General features: G+C 30.9%; 1 pseudogene; it reads left to right on the top strand.

Moving 5' to 3' along the window:
- The first annotated feature begins 3,028 nt into the window (after positions 1-3,028).
- Positions 3,029-4,382, top strand: LOC149881921 (uncharacterized; annotated as a pseudogene).
- The last annotated feature ends 2,552 nt before the right edge of the window (positions 4,383-6,934 follow it).

Raw genomic sequence — 6,934 nt, 5'->3', positions numbered from 1 at the left:
TTAGAATCGATAACGGCCTTGCACCGTCTTGGCATAAATTCTACAAGAGTTTCTAGTAACTGTTTTGGTAATGCCTCCCATTCATACTGTACGGCTCGAAAAAGTTCATCCGGTTTTTGAAATTTGCGACCTCCCAAGCGTCGCTCAACTTCAATCCATAAATTTTCGATTGGATTTAAGTCGGGAGATTGGGCAGGCCACTTCAAAACCGTTATGCTATTATTTATGAGCCAATTTTTTACAGTCAAAGCTGTATGTTTAGGGTCATTATCATGTTGATAAACCCAATTGTGAGGCATTTTTTCTAAAGCGTGTGGCAACATTTGATTAGATAATATCTCCCTGTACTGTAGTTGGTCCATTATACCGTTTACACGGTACAACGGACCAATTCCAGCCCAGGAGAAACACCCCCAAACCATTATATTGCCACCCCCAAATTTTACAGTTCCTATTGTATACTCTTTTGCAAATCTTTTACCTACTGGACGCCTAACATAACCTCGACCGTCGCTGCAAACCATGTTAAATTTACTTTCATCCAACCACAAAACTGTTTTCCAATTTTCAACCGTCCAGTTTAAGTGATCTTTAGCGAACTGTAGGCGATCTTTGACGTGCCTGGGCTTAAGGAATGGTTTCTTTGCAGGTCTGCGCCCATAAAGACCTCCTTCGTTTAAACGCCTTTGAATCGTTCGTGTGCTTACGTTTTCCATGCCTGTTTGCAGACGAATTTCAGGGCCTGTCAAATGTGGATTCTCAAGAGATTTTCGCACAATTTTTCGATCAGTACTAAAAAATAAAATGTTAAACATTAAAATTAACATTAACATTAATATTATTAAGATTAAATATTAAAAAAAATAAAATTAAAGGAATATTACCGCTTATCCGTAATACGTGGACGACCACCTTTCTTAACAATCTTTTTGCTCTTTTCTCGGTGTATAATTTTATGTATTCCACCTTTTGACATCTTCACATGAGCTGCAATTTGCCCAATGGACCATTTTTCTTCTTTGCGCAAACGCAAAACCAAGCTTTCAATTTTTGAATCAGTTTGACGAACCATTATAGTTTAATTTTTTTAATTTTTATGATTTATGAGAAATTTAAATGATTGTAAGTTCTTAGAATACCAAAACCACATGAACGATTTTTAAAAGCACTGATTTCGATGTGAATATAATATAATTTGCATCAAAAATGACGCTTTTATAAATCGTTCACGTGGTTTTGTCGCGCAAATTATTTGATGCTTTTTGAACATTTAGATATGTTTAAGTTTAAACAAATTATTAGAGAATACACTTTACACAGTCTTATAGAGCAAAAAACGCTCTATCCAACCATATATAGTATTAAACTATAAACTTATTTTAAGACATTGAAAATTTCATTAAAAAAAACTATTTGCAATCGTTCACGTAGTTTTGTCCGCAGCTGTATATATATATATATTTATGATTAACGTGACAAACTGTATAACTGAATCATAAGCACTTCTCTTTCTTTGCTTAATATATCTTAAATTTCCATTTAAAATCGGGGTTTTTATTAAAATTAAAAAATCATAATGATGTCTGCAAACGTAATAGGATGTTGCTACTAGGGTTAGGACTATTGTAATTGTAATTGTAAAAATTAAATACAATTACACATTACAATACAATAATATTGTATTGTAATATTACAGAAACAATTAAAAAATTTTATTTTTGTATTGTATTGCTGTGATGAAAAACAATTGCAATAAGTATTGAATTGTTTTTTTTTTCTAACAATACAATAAAATTCGAGAACTATTGTATTGTATTGTTTTAATGAAATAAAATTACAATAACTATTGTATTGTTTTGATGAAAACAATTACAATAACTATTGTAGTGTATTACTTTACATTAAAGTAGAAAAGCTAACGTATTTTAACGTATTTATATTCATCTCTGACGAACTTGCTATTATTTTTGCTATTTTTTATTTACGGATTTGAAATATATTGCAAATTTTATTTTTTACATATTTTGTTTAGAAGAAATTTAAGTTAAAATTATTTTTGTAACTTAGACATGCCGATCCTATAATTATGCGTGGTTGTGGTGACAAATTACCATGAGTGTGCCATATATAGCACATTTATGATGATCATTAAAAAATCAAGTTATCTCTTTTTAACCGATTAAAATTGTATAAATAGGGTAGAAACATTATTTTACATATGTTGATTAAAAAGTAGCAAATGCGGTGTTGATCTTCAAAATATAATATAATACGCAATCGGTATTAATCTTGATCACCTTCGGATCATATTTAGATTTCGCATCACCTATCTTGTTATGTGTTTCTAAGTTCTAAATGGCCGCCAAATATTGCCCGTCTGATGATAGCCTTACTATTTAGAGTTGCCCAATTTACCATTCTGACACCCCTTCAATAACAATACTTATGATTTACACCATTACAATAGTTGTAAATCATAAGTATTGTTATTGTTTTCTAAATTAAGTTAATACAATAACAATAATTGTTGTTACTGTTATTGTTTTTATTACAATTACAATAATCCTAACCCTAGTTGCTACATATTATACTCTGACGTTTGTATAAAGCATTAAAATAAAATTGCTTTGTTAACATGGCCGTTGTATTTTAACGCTTTCCGTTAAAGGTTAATGATTTTTCTTTTATATGCGTTTATATAAGTTTAAAATAAATCAAAAATTAAAGCCATTTAATAAAGTCTAAAGATTACTAAATAAACTACTACATCATACGCTAATCATATGCAAAACTTGCCCTTTTAATTATTATGTATTTGACAAACTTGTTGACTTTAAAATGCTATTATTGATATTCGATAAAGATACGCATGGGTACAAATATGTCAGTCAATATTAGCCAATATTGGCTAAATAATAACTTTCCAATATTTTTTCGCCTTTATCGGCCAAATATATATTACAACAATATTAACACAAAAATATTGGCGCATTATTGGCTAACAATATTGTATGTCAATATTTGCGCAATGTGGTTTAAAAATATTGGCGATATATCGGATATCTTGGCCAATATTGGCCAACATACCCAATATTCCGCCAATATCGCGCCAATATTGTTTGCTACTTGGGTAGCATATATAAAAAATATTCGATCAGTTATAACCAATAGTAAGTTGAGGAAAAATGATGAGAAGTTTGATAATATTGTTGGTAAATTCTTACCAACCCTTGAACCAAATATATATTAGCAACTACCAATAAATGGAGATGTTGAACGCCATAATATTTATCTTACAAGATTTGAATTGAAATTAACTGGTAAAAAAGAAGTTGCATCTGTAGTTTTGGGAAAAAGTTATTGTTTTTTGGAAAATGGCAGGAATTCCAACAAAACAGAAGAAAGATATTTTTAGAATGATACTGCATCTGATTCATCTTAGAGAGAACTTGATTAAAAATGCAAAAAAAAAAAATGTTATGCAGCTCAACTTCTGAATTTTACTAGTATACTATCATCGTTGTTCAATATTGCAGCATCAAATGCAGAAAATTTGATAAGAAAAGATACCTCGCATAGTATCAATAGTTAGATCTCAAATATAGATTTTTTTTTAGATCAGCGTCACTTAATAAAGCAGTTTTTGGGCCCCATTAGACAAGAGTTATGCTATGAAAGTGAAAAGAAAGGAAGAAAAAGAGAAACATAAAATCAAGGATGTTGAAAAAGAGAAATCTAGAAAGGAAAACATAAAAGAAAAAAGTTTCAATGTATTGGCAGCATTTTGATAATGAAGACAAAATTCATAATAAAAATGAAGAAAGTACTATTGCTAGACAGAACAAAAAAATCAAGATATTAGAAAACCCTAAAGTTTCCTTGATGGCTGATAGGTTGAATCTATCCAACAGAGAAAGATCTGGGATCATTTTAGCTGTAGCTGAAGCATAAGGTCACAATTTAGATGAAATATCAAAAAGCACAGCGAACAGATCAGGTAATTAAATTCAACAGCAAGTTTTAGATGACATTAAGAAAACATTCATTTCACCTATGTACTCTTCCATTCACTGGGATTCAAAGCTGGTATCTAAGGTCGATGAAAAAGTGGAACGTTTAGCTATTGTAGTAACAGGAAAACCAAGTGCACCAGAAGGGAAACTGACGTGTGTATCCAGGATTCCTGATACAACTGGGCGAAGTCAGACAACAGCTACCATAGATGCTGTAAAGACATGGAAACTAGAAAAAACACTTGTAGCAATGATTTTTGACACAACTCCATCAAATTCAGGTTGGATGATACGTGCAGTAGAACACCACCGAAAAGTTTTTCCTCACATAAATAAACAAGCAATTCAAAAACTTGATTTTTGAAAATATGCTCTAAACATACATTGGAACGCAAAAAAAAACTGCGTTTTGCGTTTGCGCTCCAAAATAAAAACTCACACGCAAACTCAAACGCATTTGACGCTATTTATTGCGTTTACTTGCGTAAACGTAAACGCAATTTACGCTAATAACTGCGTTAACGCACGCATTTAATACGCAACTTACGCATATAAAATGCGTTTATAAACGTAACTCAAACGCAGCTTACGCGTATAAATGGGTTTGCAAAGTTGACACTAACGCGACTTACCTAATCTATTTTTAAAAATGTGTCTTTTTAAGAAAACCCGAATTGTTAAGTAGTTACCTTTTACTTTTTAATTCAAAGATATAAGTTTTTATTTAAACCGTTGTGTTATTATTGAAATTATTATTTTTATTGAAACTATTGCATTATATATTCATTTTGCTTTTGTGCTTTTCAAGTTCAAAAAGTATATTATCTTTATATGATAAGATTACATTTCACTATCTGAGTCATCGTCGTCCAAAAAATCATTTAAACTTTCAAGAAGTTTTAAGTTTACTTTTAACAATGAGCGACTGATAATCAGATCAGCAATCATATTGTCTCGTCTCTTTTCACATACTAAACCAGAAGTACTAAAATATCTCTCTATAAAAGCTGCTGATGATGGAATATTTAGTAAGATGACAAATAGCTTTCGTAACATTGGCATTTTAGAATTTTTGAACCAAAAATCATAAGAAGGATACACAGATACAGCAAGTCCTTTCTCTTCGATTTGCTTAAAAAAGTAAAGTTTTTTTTTTTCGATTTCAAGTAAATAAAGTTGTAAATTCATCTGTAATTCAGTTGTAATTTCAAGTAAAAAAAGTTGTAAATTAGGCTCCCGAGCTTCTGGGCAATAGTTATCATCTAGCATAAATCCGCTGAGCGAATCAGTTTGCTGATCATTTGAACTCAGTCGCTTGTGTAAGCTCTCATCCTGGTTGCGATTCTAAAGCACTTTGATAAATATTACGTGGCGTACAGAATTTCAGAACTTCGTGTAGCTTTTCTACTGCTCCTAAACAATTTTGGGTTGTGATACAAACTTTAATATAATAAATTGATATATAAAAGTAGTTAAATTTATAAATTAGGTTTTTAAGAACTATTTTTTAAACTAAATTTTAAAACTTTTTCTTTGTCTTAATTAAATAATAAAACCTAATAACTAAATACCTTTAACAATAAATTGACAATTAGGTCTAAAGAACCACAATTTAAGCTTTGAGATATTCAACAGTGATGCTACTTGATAAATTCCTGAGTTAAGTTCGTACTGAAACTTTAATTTAAAAGAAGAAATTAACAAGTTAGCAAATTCTTTTCCATTTCCTTGTAATTCCATTCTACTCCATTTTGAAATCATAATAGTCAATGCAGGCAAAACATCAGCAATCGATGAAAGATTCTTTTGTGCAATTAAGTTGAACTGGTATGCGGAAAGAAGGATTTGTAGGTATAGGTCAATCTTATCTAATTCGATTGGGCATTGATTTTCCAGATCGAATGCATTTCTTTTATAAGCACTTTGAAAACTCTGTAACATTAGGAAAGCAGCTGACCAGCGAATTCCATCACAACTTGTTTGTAATTTAGCTTCATTTTTTATGTGGTATTGAACGCAATTTACAGATTGATCTATGCTTCTTGCGTACTTTGAAAGCGTCGCAAGTAAATGACACCTATATTTTTGTTTCTTAATAGCGATTCGTACAGCGATGTTTGTTTTATGAGCTGCGCAAGAATACCGCGGTAGTTTCGATGTTCCCAATTCAATTTCAAGATCTTTAATTAGTTCAGCACTATGAAGATCGCATTCGTTATCTTCGTTAAGTCATAAGTGATGTTTACTTCCACAGCTGTTTTGGCTAACTGAATAACATTTGTAAAAGTAAGCTTCCTTGATTCGGTTAATAGTACTTCCAGAAGTTCATCAGAGGTTTGAATTTCAATATTTAAGACTTCATCTTCACATATTTTAAGCTGCTCATTATCTGCTTCTTCAATATAAAGGGCAACCTCTTGATTCTGCAATGGATCATTTTCATATGCACTATCGCCACTTTTCGTCTCTTCAACTCTATCTTCTTGAGACTTTTCAAATAATTGCTTAACCAGTCTGACAAATGAGCTCCCTTCATCACATGTAATAGCTGTTAAATAAATATAACTTAAGTAATCAGTAAATTCATTGTGTTTACAGTAGTTAAAGCTATAAAACTTTAAAAAATTACCTTTTTTTTTTGATTTATTGAAGGTAAAGGTATTTATAATCTTTTCAATCCCTAATTTAATATTTTCTCCATTGTGACGTCTCGTCATCTGCTCCATACCAATAATGATGATTTCTTTTTTTAAATCACTGTTTGTTAATGTTGCACCAACTGCAACAAAGTCCAACATTTCAGGAGATGTCCATATATCACTAAATAAAGTGACAACCAGGGCATCGTCTAATTTTTCGTTAATTATGTTTGATAATTTTTCCATCGTTTCTGGTATCAAGTTTTCTAAAACTTTTTGCAC

The sequence above is a fragment of the Hydra viridissima genome, unplaced genomic scaffold, assembly GCF_058129835.1.
Source record: "Hydra viridissima isolate aposymbiotic clone 2 unplaced genomic scaffold, HvirCarnegie_v1 scaffold_11, whole genome shotgun sequence".
NCBI lineage: Eukaryota > Metazoa > Cnidaria > Hydrozoa > Anthoathecata > Hydridae > Hydra > Hydra viridissima.
The sequence above is the reverse complement of the archived record's forward strand: the minus strand, read 5'-3'. Positions and strand labels throughout refer to the sequence as shown.